This window comes from Pseudophryne corroboree, chromosome 6 (assembly GCF_028390025.1).
Source record: "Pseudophryne corroboree isolate aPseCor3 chromosome 6, aPseCor3.hap2, whole genome shotgun sequence".
In the NCBI taxonomy this organism is placed as follows: domain Eukaryota; kingdom Metazoa; phylum Chordata; class Amphibia; order Anura; family Myobatrachidae; genus Pseudophryne; species Pseudophryne corroboree.
In genome coordinates, this window is record NC_086449.1 from 25433113 (window position 1) to 25454482 (window position 21370).

Genomic DNA, 21370 nt, shown 5'->3' on the forward strand with positions numbered 1-21370 from the left:
GAGACAACAGTTCACTCTGAAAGTGCAGGAAGCTGCTCTGGCTCCGCGGCACACCTTGCAACTGGTCGCAGCACACTAGTGTGCCACGGCACACTGGTTGAAAAAGCCTGCTCTAGCCCCTCTCTTCCTCTATCTCTTACTCTATATCTTATCTTACTCTATCCCCAATCATCATTTATCTCCTCTCCTTCTCTATCTCCTGTATTCCTCTATCCCCTCTCTTAGTCTATCCCCTCTCTTAGTCTATCCCCCTCTCTTAGTCTATCCCCCTCTCTTAGTCTATCCCCCTCTCTTAGTCTATCCCCCTCTCTTAGTCTACCCCCTCTCTTACTCTACCCCCTCTCTTACTCTACCCCCTCTCTTACCCTATCCCCTCTCTTACTCTATCCACTCTCTTTTTCTATCCCCTCTCTTACTCTATCCTTTCTCTTCTTCTATCCCCTCTCTTACTCTATCCTTTCTCTTCTTCTATCCCATTTCTTACTCTATCCACTTTCTTACTCTATCCCCTCTCTTACTCCATACCCTCTCTTATTCTATCCCCTCTCTTACTCTATCCTTTCTCTTCTTCTGTCCCCTCTTACTCTATCCCCTCTGTTACTCTACCACCTCTCTTACTCTACCCCCTCTCTTACTCTATCCTTTCTCTTCTATCCCCTCTCTTACTCTATCCCCTCTCTTTCTCTATCCCCTCTCTTACTCGACCCCCTCTCTTACTCGACCCCCTCTCTTCTATCCCCTCTCTTACTCGTCCCCCTCTCTTACTCTATCCCCTCTCTTACTGCATCCACTCTCTTACTCGACCCCTCTCTTACTCTATCCCCTCTCTTACTCTATAATTTCTCTTCTATCCCCTCTCTTACTCTACCCCCTCTCTGACTGTATCCCCTCTCTGACTGTATCCCCTCTCTTACTCTATCCTTTTTCTTCTTCTATCCCCACTCTTACTCTATCCCCTCTGTTACTCTACCACCTCTCTTACTCTATCCTCTTACTCTATCTCCTCTCTTACTCCATACCCACTGTGGCCGGTAGCCCTGGCGACCACATGGTTAATGGCATCCACAGCACTTAAGGGGTTAACCCTTAATTGCCCGGCACTTTATAGACAATGGGTGCTTGGCGCCATTTTTAAATGTACCTTGGCGCTAAGCGCCATCATAAAACTGTGAAAGCACTAGGTGCCGAGTGCTTAAAATGTTAGAAAATGTATTTCTATTGTGTGCGCCGTGGTCCCGGACCTCTCCAACGACCCGGAAGTGAGCGAGCCTTTTGGCATGCTGAGCTGTGTGCACACCGGGGGAGAAGGGAGAGCCGCTGCAGCCGGGAGATCAGCTCCCACTGCAGTGCTCAGAGTGTGCTGCCGCTGGTGGCGGGAGCTCTGCTCCCGGTGCCTCAGCACTATGTAGGTGGCCAGCCACTGCAGCCGGGACGAGTTCTTCCTGGGCTGCTGGGCTGCAGAAATTGTGCCCTGCTCAGGCTAGTCGGCTCCCTATGCGGTGGAAGTATGTTAGGATGCTGAGCGCTGGGGTCCGGGATCTATGCTCCCGGAGCCTCAGAGCTACAGAGGCTACATAAGGGGGGTGCGCTGCATGCTGTGGCGAGGCCATTAAGTAGTGCAGCACATTAAGTAGTTGATCCCAGTGACAGGCAGTGTCCCGGCAGGCTGGGGGATGGGGAAGCCAGTCCCCATACCTCCAGCACTGGGAGAGCCCTAGCAGCCAGGCTGCAGGTCTAAGGGAGCCCAGGGCTAGGCACTGGGCACAGCAAAAATAATGCTTTTAAATGTACTGTATATACATTGTTTGATGAGGCACTGCAGTGCCTGGGTATGTGGAGCCTGTAAAGGGCAGAGTCTCTGTGTATTTAAACAAAAATGTACCTTGTATTTTAATGTATTTTAAGGTAAAATGCACTTATTGGTTGTTGTATCCCAGGAGGGGGGAATCCATGACTGTGCAGGCTGTTGGATTCCTCCAGACCTTTACACCAAAAATGGAATGCCTTCTCCTCCAGCCTCAAACATAAACGTATCATGGGGAAAGAGAGGAGAATCTCAGCTATTCAACAAACTGAGTGGTTTTCTGGAGCTCCATAGGGATCACCTCTGGTGAGCAGGAAACCCTGACCGGGGATCTAGGCTGCTCAGCTCTGGAGCCCGATATCAGGCTGCAGATAGTGAGCTAGGTCCCGGGCAGATTCCTGGAAGTAAGTTTAGGTGGGAAAACTTCCCCCAGCCTAGACTGAAAGTCACCGTGCGGATACAGATTCTCCAGGATGGGACGGTCAAAGGAGATTGACCACTCCCCTCTATCCACAGAGGACAATGGCAGCTGCGCATGTGACCAAGGCATGCACAGCCCATGGGTAACTAGTGATTGGTTGTAAACCACAGGGCGGACTTACCCTCTGTGGTATTGTGTATTGGAGTAGGATTAAAGGAGGGCAGATGCCCCATGAAAAGTGTATTATACAAACTACAGTACTTTCTGCTGTAACATCTTGCTGTATTGTTGTTGCCCTAGCAATAGGGAATAGTCTTTTTGAAGGCTATTTGAGCAAATAAACATCATCTGCCTCAAGACGACTGCTTCATCTTGTGACCTGCAGAACTGGGCCAAACCTAGCTCCGTTTTCCATCTGTCCAGGGAGCATCCAGCGTCTCCAAGCTCTGCCTCCAGCCAGCTACTGGGTAGAGGACAAGTCAAGCGACTAGTGGGGATTCGTCAACACCACACAGGTGTGGTAAGGCGGCGCGTCGATGCATACAAAGCAGAACCGTGGTTCCAGATGCCACGGCAGGTTAAGAGTTTGGTGGATGCAGCGTAGAACCCGCCCACTGCGCAGTGGGTGGAGTCAGTAACAGGCAGTTACTAATGGTAAGCGGGAATCCCCTATGTGGTCAGGTCCCATGTGACCTAAACATCGATTCTGTGTACTGGGGACGGGATGTGAAAGCGGTGAGGTCACAGAAATTGGTGGCATAGCGGTGGGATAACCCAAGGAGAAGCTGAGTTACTTAGGAGAGGAGTAACTGCAGCACAGGAGAATGCACAAGATGGCGGACTTCAGCGGAACGTACAACCTTCTTATGGAACCGGTGAGGTCCAAGTGGGGGGGGGGCGGCGCGGATAGCCTAGCGGATCGGCTAGCGGAATTAGGGGAAAGGGCAATGGAGCAAGAGTGCTTGATCATCATCAAGATGTGGTGTGATGAGTGGGCACCACAAGCCATGGTAAGCCGGTAGCCATTGCCCACTGCTGTACACAGATCGGGACATATTCAGTTTGCCAAGTTTGCAGACCGTGATGGGGACATTGATGGACATTTGCAAGTTTTTGAAAGGACTTTCAAACTACATGATTTACCCAAGTCGGAGTGGGTGAGACACCTTGTGCCCACTCTCCATGGAGAGGCCTTGGAGGCCTATCGAGGAGTGGCCACGGAGGACTGTGGGGATCACAACGATGTCGCAAAGGCTCTCCTCCAGCGATTCTTCATCACTCCAGAGTCATACAGGAATAAATTCCGGGACTTGCCCAGGAACCCTACCAGCATCCATGAGCAGTTTGACACCCAGCTGCGGGAGTACGTGGTGAAGTGGGTGAAAGATTCTGAAGCCTCTACATGGGACTCACTGATAGACCTGATCTGCAGGGAGCATTTCTATAGAAGGTGCGCCCTAGAAGTGAAGGAGTGGGTGCTAGACTGGGAGCCACCCAGCTTAAAGATGGCTGCCCAGCTAGCAGATAAGTATGTGGCAATTTGGCCACATGGGCAGAAATGCCCAAGCAGCAGCCAGCCCCAAAAGACTGTACCACCAGGGGGACATCCCTCTTCTGCTCATCGCCCTCCGAAGTGCCGGTATGAAAGTCCGTTGGATCTTGGCAGAGAGCTGCTGGTGTAGATACCTGGATCAAGGTGGATGATGAGGCGGGGTCCTAACGCGTTTCGTCACGTATCACGTGACTTTTTCAAAGTCTCTGCCAAGATCCAACGGACTTTCATACCGGCACTTCGGTTCCCGCAAGCTGCACACACCAGCACGCGGCTCCTATCAGCTACATCCGTCTCACGTACTACATCAGCCCGGCGGCTTTTACCATCTCCTTGCTGCATAGCACGAGTGGGCAACCCAGGATCAAGAACCGGGGACGCCCGGTCTCGGACAAGCCCACAGGAGAGGTATACATTACAGCAACACAGCTTTGTGACGGGCACATTGTGCACTATTTGGGACCGTTTCTCATTTATCATCTATACAAATGAATCCACAAGTGAAAACCTTGTGAGTAATTACGGATCTTCAACAAGTCTCCTTATATAAGCTGCTCCTAAATTTCCTACGATACCTATATTCATCAAGGTGTGTTTCATTATACAGTTATACATACTACTAACTTTTAAATTACTAGTTTTATGAAAAGCATATTTTTATTCAGTATTCATGGTTAATAAATTGTGTTAATTTTTAAACAAAACGTCGGCTCTTTTCATTTTTTCCCTGATACATTGCGCAGCCGTTTCCCTGTTTTTTTGCAATCTCTATATAACACACACCTAGTGTTGTCGGCTGCGCGCCATATCAGGGAAATTTTGGTATTTTATAGTCTATTACTTGGGCGCTTTCAAGCAGTTATTTAGGGTCCTAGGAAATGATCTGGGTGGTGGGATCATCACCACTTTTGCTGGCGCCATTCCTTGGAGTCAAGTTCCACAACCACCGTTAACATCAGCTACTTCAGTACAGCCCAGAGGAAAAGACTACAGCTGCTAGACAACTGCTAGCACAGCCAACTACAGCCTGAACCAGCCCAGAGGAAAAGATTACAGCGGCTAGATTGGCACATCAACTCCACATGTCTTTTACCTCTGGTATGCCTACGTCCCCTAGCAATGCAGACGAAGTTGGTCCCAGCTCATTTGATTCTGTGGGGTTGCCCAAATGATGCTCCTGACCCAAGTGGTTTGTCAACGCCGGCCGTGAGTATGAGAAACCACACTGACCCCGATCAGACTGACCCTAGTAGTCCCCACCTAGATCCCCCTGTAAAGTGTCCCAATTTAGGAAAGATTAAGGGCCACAGGCAGTAGTTTAGGGAGGCTCAGCTCACTGACCCATCCCTGAAAGACATGAGATGCCACTCTTGTAGTGGCCTTGACAGGGTTTGGGCAGGAAGTGTGACCTGGTGGGAAGGGTTAAGGTACAGGGTAGACAGGAAAGTGGGAGGGGATAGATCAGATAGTGAAGGTGTCCGACTGATCCCCCCCAGGGAACTTTCCTGTGCAACTGGTGTCGGTTGCCAGCGAAACCCCTTTGGACAGTCACCCAGTGGTAGACCATACCATGAAGTGCCCAACACAAAGTTTACCCTGGTCTGGAATGTCGGATGACACCCAGACCAACTGTAAGGCTGGTGCCATGCATTGGCAGTTGGGGCACTCCAGCATTTATGTTGTCTCTGGGCCTCTGCCCATAGGAGTACCTTTACAGCAAGTTGATGTGGACATAGCAGGTCCCCTGCCTGGGCGCAGTAGATCGGGGAAGACATGCAGCCTCCCTGTAGTGGATGAAATATGGGATCCAGAGGCTGGTGGTCTGGCCGTCATCACTGTGGCACAGGTAGCGGACGAGGAAAGCGCAGACCTAGGTGATAGGGTAGGTTTCCCGAGTCATAGGTCGACAGAGGAGGATTGGAGGGCAGGTCTGACAGTTAGGACAGACAGATGCCAGCTAGGACTGTCAGATGTGCAGTGCCTAGGGTACCGTGTGGATGGAGACAGAGTAGGCCTAAAGCAGAGGTGATCGGAGGCTGTTCCTGACCCACATCCCGCAGACTGGTACTGACCTTAGAACTTGTAAGGCCCTACGGACATGTTGTCACTGACTTTAGTTCTGTAGTGAACCCCCTTACTAGGAAGGGCATTCCTAAGTCAGTGGACTTTGCACCCGCTTGTGAGTTGGCATTCCAGTCATTGAAGGAGGTTCGGGTACCCGCTCCAGTGCTAATGGCGCACATTCTTGACCAGGACGTTGTGGTACGAACCACTGTGCCACTGCACGGACTAGGAGCAGTACTGAGCCAGGAGGAGCCATATGGGCCGGAGCACCCTGTGGCCTGTTTGAGTACAACACTGCTATGGCGGGAGGTGGGGTATGCCACATGTGTGTACAGTGGACCAGTTTTTACTATGCTTGTGTAACTTGCCCCCCACTGTGGTAACTTACCACCCACCAGTTAGGTGGCTGCAACATACCTTTGGGAAATCTGACAGACTTTTGTGATGGAGCCTTGAACTTGGACTTCATGTGGACTACCTGAACATTGTGTACCCACGAAGAAAGGCCCACTGCACTATGGAAGAACTGTCTAGGCCGGAGCCTAACCTCACCAGGTAGCATCCCCTTCAATCCAAGAGACTGCGGGACCAGGAGTCAAATCGTTGGGATATATGGCTCCCTGATATTCCCGGTTGAATTGAGGGGAAAGTAGTGTGGCTGGAGACCCTGGTGGCCACATGGTTAATGGCAGCCACGGCACTTAAGGGGTTAACCCTTAAGTGCCCAGGAACCATTTTAGAGACAATGGGCACTAGGCGCCACTTTTAAATGTACCTGGTCGCTAGGCGCCATATTCAAAACTGTGAAGGCGCTTGGCGCTGAGTGTTTAAAATGTTAGAAAATGTGTTTCTATTGTGTGCGACATGGTTCCAGACCTCTCCAGTGACTGCGGCAGTGAGGGAGCCCCCCGGTGCGCAGAGCTGTGTGCGCGCCAGGTGAGAAGGGAGTTCCGCTGCAGCTGGGAGATCAGCTCCCACTGCAGCGCTCAGAGCATCCTGCCGCTGGTGGCCGGGAGCTCTGTTCCCGGTGCCTCTGGGCCATGTAGGTGGCCAGCCACGGCAGCACTGGGAGAGCCCTAGCAGCCAGGCTGCAGGGCTAAGGGAGCCCAGCACTGAGCGCTGGGCACAGCACAAATAATGCTTTTAAATGTATGTATATATATATATATATATATATATATATATATATATATATGTATGATGAGGCACAGGGCACAGGCTCAGTGTATTTAAACAGAAATGTACCTTGTATTTTAATGTCATTTAAGGTGAAATGCACTTACTGGTTGTGTGTCCCAGGAGGGGGGAATCCATGGCTGTGCAGGCTGTTGGATTCCTCCAGACCTTTACACCAAAAATGGAATGCCTTCTCCTCCAGCCTCAAACATAAAAGTATCATGGGGAAAGAGAAGAGAATCTCAGCTTTTCAACAAGCTGAGTGGTTTTCTGGAGCTCCATAGGGATCACCTCTGGTGAGCAGGAAACCCTGACCGGGGATCTAGGCTGCTCAGCTCTGGAGCCCGATATCAGGCTGCAGATAGTGAGCTAGGTCCCGGGCAGATTTCTGGAAGTAAGTTTAGGTGGGAAACCTTCCCCCAGCCTAGACTGAACGTCCCTGTGGCGGATCCAGATTCTCCAGGATGGGACGGTCAAAGGAGATTGACCACTCCCCTCTATCCACAGAGGACAATGGCAGCTGTTCATGTGACCAAGGCATGCACAGCCCATGGGTAACCAGTGATTGGTTGTAAACCACAGGGCAGACTTACCCCCTGTGGTATTGTGTATTGGAGTAGGATAAAAAGAGGGCAGCTGCCCCATGAAAAATGTATTATAACAACTACAGTACTTTCTGCTGTAACATCTTGCTGTATTGTTGCCCTAGCAATACGGAATAGTCTTTTTGAAGGCTATTTGAGCAAATAAACATCATCTGCCTCAAGACGACCACTTCATCTTGTGACCTGCAGAGCTAGGCCAAACCTAGCTCCGTTTTCCGGGTAGAGGCCTAGTCAAGCGACTGGTAGGGACTTGTCAACACCACACAGGTGTGGTAAGGCGGCGTGTCGATGCATACAGAGTAGAACCGTGGTTCCAGATGCCATGGCAGGTTAGGAATTTGGTGGTGGCAGCGTAGAACCTGCCCACTGCACGGTGGGTGGAGTCAGTAACAGGCAGTTACTGATGGTAAGCGGGAATCCCCTATGTGGCCAGGTCCCATGTGACCTAAACATCCATTCTGTGTACTGGAGACGCGATGCAAAAGCGGTGAGGGCTTTCGTATGTGACCATCCGGTCACGCCCTCTCTTACTCTATCCCCTCTGTTACTCTACCACCTCTCTTACTTTATTCTCTTACTCTATCCCCTCTCTTACTCTACCCCCTCTCTTACTCTATCCCCTCTCTTACTCTACTACCTCTCTTCTTCTATCCCCTCTCTTACTTTACCTCCTTTTACTCTATTTCCGATCTTACTCTATCCCCTCTCTTCCTCTATGCCCTCTCTTACTCTATCCCCTCTCTTACGCTAACCTCTTACTCTATCCCCTCTCTTACTTTATCGCCTCTCTTACTCTACCACCTCTCTTACTCTATCCTTTTACTCTATCCCCTCTCTTACACTACCCCCTCTCTTACTCTATCCCCTCTCTTCCCCTATGCCCTATCTTACTCTATCCTTTCGCTTCTTCTATCCCCTCTCTTACTCTATCCCCTCTCTTACTCTACCACCACCACCTCTCTTACTCTACCACCTCTCTTACTCTATCCTTTTACTCTATCCCCTCTTACTCTACCACCTCTCTTCTTCTATCCCCTCTCTTACTCTATCCCCTATCTTACCCTACCACCTCTCTTACTCTATCCCCTCTCTTACTCTATGCACTCTCATCCTGTATGCCTTATCTTACTCTACCACCTCTTTTACGCTATCCTTTTACTCTATCCCCTATCTTACTCTACCACCTCTCTTACTATATCTCTTCTCTTACTCTATGCCTTATCTTACTATATGCCCTCTCTTACTCTGTGCCCTCTCTTTCTCTATCCCCTTCTCTTTCTTTGCCACTTTTTTCACTGCTGCTCTCTTTTTCTATGCCCTCTCTTTCTCACTCCCCACTCATTTTTATGTGTGGATTAACAGTAAATGGGCCAACAATCAATAGGTTTACACTAGTGAATAAGTCAACAGTTCCAAAAGGTCCACAGTTAATTGGTAAACATTGACTTAGAGTGACAAGTTCAAAAGGTCAACATTCAAATCGTCCACACAACATTTTTTAACGCTTTGTTATTTTAGCCTAAACCTAATCCCTAAACCTCCCCCCAGTGCCTCTTCCTAACCCTCCCCCTAGTACCTAACCCTAACCATCCGTTCAGGCAGCCTAACCCTTCCCCAAGTGCCTAACCATGACATTAACCGTAAGATTAACCCTAAAAAACATGAAAAACCAGAGGTTGACCATTTTTGTGTCAACCATTTAAAGGTTGACCTTTGGAACGGGATGCGGTTATGTGACCGGCCTGACGGACCCCGACCAGCCTGTCGGATGGCATGCCGATCAACAGGGACTATTACCACTTGTCGGTGTCCACGACACCCATAGGGTGGAAATACAAATTGTGGTGAGCGCAACGGGTCACACAGCCCACTGCGTGGCGAGCATAGCGAGCCTGCAAGGGGCTTCATTGCGCTCACCCCCAGCCAGTCATATAAAAGCTTGTATCCCACTGTCGGTATGGTGATCGGCAGTCTCCCAACCGCAGGTCCCATGAACCCAACCCTTTTGAACATGTCGACCTTTTAGCTCTGTCGACCTAAGTCAATGTCGACTAATTACTGTATCTGTTGAATTTTTGCCCCTGTCGATCTAGTAACTGTCGACCATCCGGTGTTGACCTAGTGAATGTTGCCCTTTTTACTGTCGATCTACCATCCGCATACCCTTTTTTATAATCTCTACTGCTCTCTTTCGGTATTACGCTTTCTTTTTCTCGCGCCTCTGTTTACCTGATCCTCTCTTTCTCACCCCCTCTTTTTCTCTGTAACTTTTTTTCACTCCCCCTCTCTCTCTCTGTCACTCTTTTTTTTCTATACCACTCTCTATTTCTTCTCCCTTTTTCAGTCACCCAGTCTATCGCTCCAAACTCTATTGATATGTCGCTTTCCTCTTTCTCTTTATCATTCTATTACTTCTCTCCTCTTTTATTTTTATTCTCTCTAATTTTTTATGTCACTTTACAGTATGTAATGCCAACAACAGATTAATTACGTGACTGTCTGTTACAGTAAATTATGTTGGAATGGTATATAGTGACGGGGCATGTACGTTTCTCAATGTGCCCAATGTAAACCCGGTAAGGGGCTTGAAAGACTAGGCATGTTTACACTGGAAAAGCGGAGACTAAGAGGGGATATGATCAACATCTACAAATATATAAGGGGACAATACACAGAGCTTGCGCGGGACCTGTTTTTGGTTAGATCAACACAGAGGACTCGTGGACACTCGCTCAGGTTAGAGGAGAGGAGATTCCGCACAATACGGCGTAAAGGCTTTTTCACGGTAAGGACAATACGTGTTTGGAATTCCCTGCCCGAGGGAGTTGTAATGGCGGAATCTATCAACACCTTTAAGAATGGGTTAGATAAATTCCTAATGGATAAGGATATCCAGGGGTATGGTGCATAGTCATGCATTATAGTTACTATAAATAGGGATAAAATGCAACGGCTGACAGCAGCATCAGTCAGAATTTTTTGTCAAATCATCATGGATAGGAGACCACAAATAGGTTGAACTCGATGGACAATTGTCTTTTTTCAACCTCAGATACTATGTTACTATGTTACTATGTGTGATAAATACTGGAGTCGAGCATGCATACGATACATTGTACTCTAGTTTATTCACTTTTGTTTATTTTTATATTAGTGACACTGTAAACATAAATCAGATTCAGATATTTTTCTCATGTTAAACATACAACTCGGCCGATGTAATGGAGTCCGATTTTGAAAATCTCACACAAAACAGCTCTATAAAGTCGGACATAAATAGAGCAGTTTTTATTTTGCATTTGTCAATGTTGAAGATCAATTACAAGTACCCAATTACAGCGTATTTACAGCAAATACACATTTTTTTTTAATTATTTGTAACCTTAAAAACAAACAATGATACTTTGATCTCTCAAAATAGTCTATGTACTGAACATGTCATTTTTGCATATTGGTGGTCATTCCGAGTTGTTCGCTCGTTATTTTGTTTCTCGCAACGGAGCGATTAGTCGCTAATGCGCATGCGCAATGTCCGCAGTACGACTGCGCCAAGTAAATTTGCTATTAAGTTAGGTATTTTATTTACGGCATTACGAGTTTTTTTCTTCGTTCTGGTGATCGTAGTGTGATTGACAGGAAGTGGGTGTTTCTGGGCGGAAACTGGCCGTTTTATGGGTGTGTGCGAAAAAACGCTGCCATTTCTGGGAAAAACGCAGGAGTGTCTGGAGAAACGGGGGAGTGTCTGGGTGAACGCTGGATGTGTTTGTGACGTCAAACCAGGAACGAAACTGACTGAACTGATCGCAGTGGCAGAGTAAGTGTGGAGCTACTCAGAAACTGCGAAGAACTGTCTATTCGCAAATCTGCTAATCTTTCGTTCGCAAATCTACTATGCTAAGATTCACTCCCAGTAGGCGGCGGCTTAGCGTGTGCAAAGCTGCTAAAAGCAGCTTGCGAGCGAACAACTTGGAATGAGGGCCATTGTTCCCCGGAAAATGCACCTTGGATACAAAATGATAAGACGCACAAGCAGCTCCAGCTGATTAAAATGATATGCGGCATGCCTATATACTGTATCTGCATATGAAATGTTATGCTACCATGTTTTCCAGCCAAACACTGTAACATAATTTGGTATGCCGATACAGCTGCTATTACACACAGAATATAGCCATGCCATTCTAAAATATAAAATATAGCCATTTTAATCAGGATAAGCTGCTTGTGTGTCCTGCAGTACTGGGGTTTATAAGGGATGTTGCTTCAATCATGGGACTTTTGGGTGCCAACGGGTGTCATAAAATAACAGGCACTTTCCGGTTGGTCTGAAAAAATTGGACGCTGCCTGTTCTTAAAATCCCGTCAGAAGTCACAACCGATTTGCATTGTGAGCAAGACACACGCCATTACATTGACTGAGCTCCAAGGAAAAAATCGCACATTATAATGCCTGAATTTGTCTGACTTTTTCGGATGCAAAACTTGGCTCCCATTTCATCCCAGCTATGGGGACTCAGTGATGCTGCGTATGCGGTAGCTGGTTCACACCTGCGCATATCTGCAAAGGATGGCCCCAGCAATGTGGTATTATCAGGCCGGGACAGCATTGCCGGGGCAGCTTAGTAATACGTTGTTGGCAAATTACAGAAGTAATGGAGGTTTTTTTGCTATGAAAAGTAGTTATAACAAATAGGTGATAAAGAGGCCTGTTGTATTGGTGCAATTGCAGCACGAGACACAATGGGGGTCATTCCGAGTTGTTTGCTCGCTAGCTACTTTTAGCAGCCGTGCAAATGCATTGTCGCCGCCCACCGGGGAGTGTATTTTCGCTTTGCAGAAGTGCAAACGCTTGTGCAGCAGAGCGGCTGCAAAATCAGTTTGTGCAAAAGAAAACCAGCCCTGTAGTTACTCTCCGTGTGCGTTGATTCTAACGATGGAGGACCGGCTTTTGACGTCACACACCCACCCAGCGTTCGCCCAGCCACGCCTGCGTTTTCCCCGACACACCTGCGTGTTTCTAAGCACTCCTTAAAAATGGTCAGTTGACACCCAGAAACGCCCACTTCATGTCAATATTCCTGCATTCTGCCGTGCGACTGAAAGCTTCGCTAGAACCTGTGCAAAACCACAAAGGACTTTGTACCCGTACGTCTTGCGCATGCGCATTGCGGTGCATACGCATGCGCAGAAATGCCAATTTTTAGCCTGATCGCGGCGCTACGAACAACGGCAGCTAGCGATCAACTCGGAATGAACCCCATTGTAAAAATATGATTAGCATACAGTATACATTCGTACTTAATGGTGTGCATCTCCTTACCTGCCCATCAGAACATCCTGCTGGCCTCTGGAGGTAGCCCCAGTGGGGTGCGCAGCAGCAAGTTGTAAAGTCCCATACCCACGTCTAAATACAGAGAATCATGGCAGAGGGAGCGGAGGTATAATGACACAACTCATGTAGAATTGCACCATTACACACACACAGTTGCACAAATTGTGAGTAGTGTGCCCAAGTGTGAAAATATGCTTTGGGCCCTGTAGTGGCCGCTCCACCTCAAGTTTATAATGATGCAACATGGCAGAGGGTGACAGAGAGAGGGAGATAGGAAGAGGCAGCAGGTGACAAAGAGAGGCAGTGGGGGACAGGGACAGGCAGTGGGTGACTGGGAGAGGGTGACACCGGGAAGAGTTAGTAGATGATGGGAAGAGGGTGATGCTGGGAAGAGGTAGTTGTTGACAGGGAGAGAGTGCCATGGAGAGGCAGTGGGTGACAGGGAGAAGGTGACAGGCAGTGAGTGACAGGAAATTGGTGACGGGGACAGGCAGCGGGTGATGCTAGTGAGGTAACTGGTAGGGAGAGGGTGCCATGGAGAGGCAGTGGGTAACAGGGAGAAGGTGACAGGCAGTGAGTGACAGGAAATTGGTGACGGGGACAGGCAGCGGGTGATGCTAGTGAGGTAACTGGTAGGGAGAGGGTGCCATGGAGAGGCAGTGGGTGACAGGGAGAAGGTGACAGGCAGTGAGTGACAGGAAATTGGTGATGGGGACAGGCAGCGGTTGATGCTAGTGAGGTAACTGGTAGGGAGAGGGTGACATGGAGAGGCAGTGGGTGACAGGGAGAAGGTGACAGGCAGTGAGTGACAGGAAATTGGTGACGGGGACAGGCAGCGGGTGATGCTAGTGAGGTAACTGGTAGGGAGAGGGTGCCATGGAGAGGCAGTGGGTGACAGGGAGAAGGTGATAGGCAGTGAGTGACAGGAAATTGGTGATGGGGACAGGCAGCGGTTGATGCTAGTGAGGTAACTGGTAGGGAGAGGGTGCCATGGAGAGGCAGTGGGTGACAGGGAGAAGGTGACAGGCAGTGAGTGACAGGAAATTGGTGATAGGGACAGGAAGAGGGTGATGCTAGTGAGGTAACTAACTGGTAGGGAGAGGGTGACAGGGAGAAGGTGACAGGCAGTGAGTGACAGGAAATTGGTGATGGGGACAGGCAGCGGGTGATGCTAGTGAGGTAACTGGTATGGAGAGGGTGCCATGGAGAGGCAGTGGGTGACAGGGAGAAGGTGACAGGCAGTGAGTGACAGGAAATTGGTGATGGGGACAGGCAGCGGGTGATGCTAGTGAGGTAACTGGTAGGGAGAGGGTGCCATGGAGAGGCAGTTGGTGACAGGGAGAAAGTGACAGGCAGTGAGTGACAGGAAATTGGTGATGGGGACAGGCAGCAGTCGATGCTAGTGAGGTAACTGGTAGGGAGAGGGTGCCATGGAGAGGCAGTGGGTGACAGGGAGAAGGTGACAGGCAGTGAGTGACAGGAAATTGGTGATGGGGACAGGCAGCGGTTGATGCTAGTGAGGTAACTGGTAGGGAGAGGGTGACATGGAGAGGCAGTGGGTGACAGGGAGAAGGTGACAGGCAGTGAGTGACAGGAAATTGGTGACGGGGACAGGCAGCGGGTGATGCTAGTGAGGTAACTGGTAGGGAGAGGGTGCCATGGAGAGGCAGTGGGTGACAGGGAGAAGGTGATAGGCAGTGAGTGACAGGAAATTGGTGATGGGGACAGGCAGCGGTTGATGCTAGTGAGGTAACTGGTAGGGAGAGGGTGCCATGGAGAGGCAGTGGGTGACAGGGAGAAGGTGACAGGCAGTGAGTGACAGGAAATTGGTGATAGGGACAGGAAGAGGGTGATGCTAGTGAGGTAACTAACTGGTAGGGAGAGGGTGACAGGGAGAAGGTGACAGGCAGTGAGTGACAGGAAATTGGTGATGGGGACAGGCAGCGGGTGATGCTAGTGAGGTAACTGGTAGGGAGAGGGTGCCATGGAGAGGCAGTGGGTGACAGGGAGAAGGTGATAGGCAGTGAGTGACAGGAAATTGGTGATGGGGACAGGCAGCGGTTGATGCTAGTGAGGTAACTGGTAGGGAGAGGGTGACATGGAGAGGCAGTGGGTGACAGGGAGAAGGTGACAGGCAGTGAGTGACAGGAAATTGGTGATAGGGACAGGAAGCGGGTGATGCTAGTGAGGTTACTGGTAGGGAGAGGGTGCCATGGAGAGGCAGTGGGTGACAGGGAGAAGGTGACAGGCAGTGAGTGACAGGAAATTGGTGATGGGGACAGGCAGCGGGTGATGCTAGTGAGGTAACTGGTAGGGAGAGGGTGCCATGGAGAGGCAGTTGGTGACAGGGAGAAAGTGACAGGCAGTGAGTGACAGGAAATTGGTGATGGGGACAGGCAGCAGTCGATGCTAGTGAGGTAACTGGTAGGGAGAGGGTGCCATGGAGAGGCAGTGGGTGATAGGGAGAAGGTGACAGGCAGTGAGTGACAGGAAATTGATGACAGGGACAGGCAGCGGGTGATGCTAGTGAGGGAACTGGTTGGGAGAGGGTGTCATGGAGAGGCAATGGGTGACAGGGAGAAGGTGGCAGGCAGTGAGTGACAGGAAATTGGTGATAGGGACAGGAAGCGGGTGATGCTAGTGAGGTAACTGGTAGGGAGAGGGTGCCATGGAGAGGCAGTGGGTGACAGGGAGAAGGTGACAGGCAGTGAGTGACAGGAAATTGGTGATAGGGACAGGAAGCGGGTGATGCTAGTGAGGTAACTGGTAGGGAGAGGGTGCCATGGAGAGGCAGTGGGTGACAGGAAGAAGGTGACAGGCAGTGAGTGACAGGAAATTGGTGATAGGGACAGGAAGCGGGTGATGCTAGTGAGGTAACTGGTAGGGAGAGGGTGCCATGGAGAGGCAGTGGGTTACAGGGAGAAGGTGACACGCAGTGAGTGACAGGAAATTGGTGACGGGGACAGGCAGCGGGTGATGCTAGTGAGGTAACTGGTAGGGAGAGGGTGCCATGGAGAGGCAGTGGGTGACAGGGAGAAGGTGATAGGCAGTGAGTGACAGGAAATTGGTGATAGGGACAGGAAGCGGTTGATGCTAGTGAGGTAACTGGTAGGGAGAGGGTGTCATGGAGAGGCAGTGGGTGACAGGGAGAAGGTGACAGGCAGTGAGTGACAGGAAATTGGTGATGGGGACAGGCAGCGGGTGATGCTAGTGAGGGAACTGGTTGGGAGAGGGTGTCTTGTAGAGGCAATGGGTGACAGGGAGAAGGTGGCAGGCAGTGAGTGACAGGAAATTGGTGATGGGAAAGGCAGTGGGTGATGCTAGTGAGGTAACTGGTTGGGAGAGGGTGCCATGGAGAGGCAGTGGGTGACAGGGAGAAGGTGACAGGTAGTGAGTGACAGAAAATTGGTGATGGGGGCAGGCAGCGGGTGATGCTAGTCAGGTAACTGGTAGTGGATGACAGGGAGAAGGTGACAGAGATACGCAGTGGGTGACATCAGGGAGATGGTGACTGGCAGTGTGTGGCAGGGAGAGGCTGATGGAGAGAGGCAGTGGGTGAGGCCAGGGAGAGGGTGACTGGCAGTGGGTGACAGGGAGATAGTGACAAACAGTGGTTGGTAAAGAGAGGCAGTGGGTGACAGGCAGAGGGTGATGGAGAGAGGCGGGGGTGATGACAGGGAGAGGGTGACTATTCTTAAATATATTGTACACTTTCAGGTTGCGTTGTAAATAATGGGTGATGCAGTTACAATACCGACTGTCGGGATCCCGGCGTTCAGGATACCAATGCCGAAATCCCAACAGCTGACAATGGCTCTCATTCCGAGTTGTTCGCTCGTTCTTTTTCTTCGCATCGGTGCGATAAGTCACAAACTGCGCATGCGCAATGTTCGCAGTGCGTCTGCGCCAAGTAAATTAGCACAAAAGTTTGGTATTTTACTCACGGCCTAACGAAGATTTTTCATCGTTCTGCTGATCGTAGTGTGATTGACAGGAAGTGGGTGTTTCTGGGCGGAAACTGGCCGTTTTATGGGTGTGTGTGAAAAAACGCAGGCGTTTCTGGCAAAAACGTGGGAGTGTCTGGAGAAACGGCGGAGTGGCTGGGCAAACGCTGGGCGTGTGTGTGACGTCAAACCGGGAACGAAACTGACTGAACTGATCGCAGTGGCAGAGTAACTCCCGAGCTACTCAGAAACTGCAAAGAAATTTCTAATCGCTATTCTATTCGCAATTCTGCACAGCTAATATTCACTCCCAGTAGGCGGCGGCTTAGCGTGTGCAAAGCTGCTAAAAGCAGCTAGCGAGCGAACAACTCGGAATGAGGGCCGATGGGCCTAATTCAGACCTAGTCACTGCAGTGGCAGCATACGCAGGCTGAAGACCTGTGCGACGGCATCTCACTTGTGTCGATCACCTCTGTCTGATTGACAGGCTGTGGCGAGGTGTTGCGGTGGCGTTTTCGGGGCATGGTCTGGACAATGCAGGCATGTCCAGACAGTTTGTGGGGTGAGCCGAAGCGGCTGTGTGACATCACACACAGCCACTGCGACCCTCAATATGGTGGGCACAGAGCTACTTGGCAGGTGCAAAAGTATCGCAGCTGTGTGATGCTTTTGCACGTCTGCGGGGGAGGGGGGAAGGACCTGACATGTGTGCCGGACTTACCCTGTCCTGAGCGTACCCCCGCATGTCAGAGATTTTGATCGTAGATGTGCCTTTTTTCACACATCTGCGATCAGGTCTGAATTAGGCCCCATGCCGGCAGCCGGAATCCTGGTGCACCAGGGCTATTCCCACTCGTGGGTGTCCAAGACAGCAAGCCCGCAAGTGGACTCTTAGTACTCGCCCTGCTACCGGCATTCTGGTGGGTGGCATTTCGCGCGCCGGGATTATGTATGTAACCCAGTAATGGGTATAGCATATCAATACCTGCCAGGCCCAGATTTTCCACAAGGCAACCTAGGCACCCTCCTAGGGCCCAATGAGTCCCAAGGGGCTTGCAGCCTGGCCGCACAAAATCTGTAGTCCATGATCCAACACAAAGGTTGGCTTGTAGTTATGTGTGTTACAGAGGCTCAGTACCGGGGCTCAGACCAATACTAATATCACAAGGATGCGGCCGCAATGTGATTGACAGAGGCAGGCATTTGCGGGGCAGCAACGCAACGGTGAGGGGGGCGAATGGGGGCGGTACAGAAGCATTTTCGGGGAGGCTGCGTGACATCACATACAGTCACTTTGATTAAAATTTATGGCAGCGCAGGGGACCACCTTTATTCGATGCGGACGCACCAGGAGGTGGCCCGCCACACATGCTGGGCGACCTTGCCATGTGATGGACGGCCCCCTGCATGTGAGAAGATGGAAGCAGATCTGGCTGTGTATGCAGCAATCTGTGTTTATCTCTGAATAAGGTCCAAAGTGCATATAAGTGTATATAAGTGTACATAAGTGCATATAAGTGCATATAAGTGCATATAAGTGTATATAAGTGTACATAAGTGCATATAAGTGCATATAAGTGTATATAAGTGTACATAAGTGCATATAAGTGCATATAAGTGTATGTACTGTAAGTGCATATAAGTGCATAAGTGCATATAAGTGCATATAAGTGTACATAAGTGCATGTAAGTGCATATAAGTGTACATAAGTGCATGTAAGTGCATATAAGTGTATATAAGTGCATATAAGTGTACATAAGTGCATATAAGTGCATATAAGTGTATGTACTGTAAGTGCATATGAGTGTATGTAAGTGCATATAAGTGTACATAAGTGCATATAAGTGTATATAAGTGCATATAAGTGCATATAAGTGTACATAAGTGCATATAAGTGTATATAAGTGCATATAAGTGCATATAAGTGTACATAAGTGCATATAAGTACATATAAGTATATATAAGTGCATATCAGTGTATTTAAGTGTACATAAGTGCATATAAGTATATATAAGTGCATATAAGTATATATAAGTGTATATAAGTGCATATAAGTATATATACTGTAAGTATATATAAGTGCATATAAGTGTATATACAGTAAGTGTATATAAGTGTTTAAAAAACATAAATACATGGGATGACACTGTTCAGGTGTACGAGTTTTGTCCATATGACAGTGGTTCTCAAACTGTGTGCCGTGGCTCCCTGGGGTGCCTCGGACACTTGCTGGGTGCCCTGGGTTAGTGGTCCAGGACCAATTCAAATTATTTATTGTCAATGTAATAGGCAAAAGCAGTGCTGGCAGCTGGCAATCATACCATATGTGGACAAACAGAAGCAAATCTTTTCTCTCATCACACAACTGACTCTAAGGATGACATATAGGGGGTCATTCCGAGTTGATCGTAGCTGTACTAAATTTAGCACATCTACGATCATTCACATTGATATGCGGGGGGACGCCCAGCACAGGGCTAGCCCGCCCCGCATGTCAGTGCCGGCTCCCCCGCAGAAGTGCAAAGGCATCGCACAGTGGTGATGCCTTTGCACTTCAAGAGTAGCTCCCGGCCAGCGCAGCTTTAGCGTGCTGGCTGAGAGCTACTCATCGCTCCCCGGCCCACAGCGGCTGCGTGTGACGGCCCACCCCCTGTTCGGTCTGGCCACGCCTGCGTTGGCCGGACCGCTCCCACGAAACAGTCGCCAAATGCCGCCATTCCGCTCCCTTCCCCCCCCCCAGCGATCACCTCTGTCTGTCAATCAGGCAGAGGCGATCGCAGCCCTGCTACGGCCTTCAGCCGTCTTGCATGCGCCAGCACACGCACAGTAGGGACCCGTTCGCTCGGCTGTGACAAAAAGCAGCGAGCGAACGGGTCAGAATGACCTCCATAAACACAATTAACTTCATTTATTATGCCTTGAAAAAAATTCTGATTCTCTAGAGCGCCGTGATTCAAAAAAGTTTAGGAAGCCCTGCCGTATAGGGTCTCTCACAAATCATAGAGGCTGCGGGGGATTTAGCATTTTTCAAAGCAAAACAATAGGACCTGGGCTGGAATCCATGGCACCACGGGAATTAACGCAACTGCCGATACCTAAATTATTGGTTATTTAGGAAAAGGGTGACTGGTGGCAGTGGATGACAGGGAGAGGATGGCAGACAGTGGGTAATGGAGAGAGGCAGGGACATGCAGTGGGTGACAGGGAGAGGATGGCAGACAGTGGGTGATGGAGAGAGGCAGTGACAGGCAGTGGATGACAGGGAGAGGATGACAGACAGTGGGTGATGAAGAGAGGCAGTGGGTGATGCCAGGGAGAGGGTGACTGGCAATAAGTGACAGGGAGAGGATGACAGACAGTAGGTGATGGAGAGAGGCAGTGGGTGATGTCAGGGAGATGGTGACTGGTGGCAGTGGGTGACAGGGAGAGGATGGCAGACAGTGGGTGATGGAGAGAGGCAGTGACATGCAGTGGGTGACAGGGAGAGGATGGCAGACAGTGGGTGATGGAGAGAGGCAGTGATAGGCAGTGGATGACAGGGAGAGGATGACAGACAGTGGGTGATGGAGAGAGGCAGTGGGTGATGCCAGGGAGAGGGTGACTGGCAATGAGTGACAGGGAGAGGATGACAGACAGTAGGTGATGGAGAGAGGCAGTGGGTGATGTCAGGGAGATGGTGACTGGTGGCAGTGGGTGACAGGGAGAGGATGGCAGACAGTGGGTGATGGAGAGAGGCAGTGACATGCAGTGGGTGACAGGGAGAGGATGGCAGACAGTGGGTGATGGAGAGAGGCAGTGATAGGCAGTGGATGACAGGGAGAGGATGACAGACAGTAGGTGATGGAGAGAGGCAGTGGGTGATGTCAGGGAGATGGTGACTGGTGGCAGTGGGTGACAGGGAGAGGATGACAGACAGTGGGTGACGGAGAAAGGCTTTGGGTGATGCCAGGAACTGGGTGACTGGCAGTGGATTACAGTGAAAGGATGGCAGACAGTGGGTGATGGAGAGAGGCAGTGGGTGATGCCAGGGAGAGGTTGACTGGCAGTGGATGACAGGGAGAGGATGACAGACAGTGGGTGATGGAGAGAGGCAGTAGGTGACACCAGGGAGAGGATGTCTGGCAGTGGGTGATGGGGAGATGATGACAGACAGTGGGTGATGGAGAGAGGCAGTGGGTGATGCCAGGGAGAGGGTGACAGGTGGCAGTGGATTACAAGGAGAGGATGACAGACAGTGGGTGATGGAGAGAGGCAGTGGGTGATGCCAGGGAGAGGTTGACTGGCAGTGGATGACAGGGAGAGGATGACAGACAGTGGGTGATGGAGAGAGGCAGTAGGTGACACCAGGGAGAGGATGTCTGGCAGTGGGTGATGGGGAGATGATGACTGACAGTGGGTGATGGAGAGAGGCAGTGGGTGATGCCAGGGAGAGGGTGACTGGTGGCAGTGGATTACAAGGAGAGGATGACAG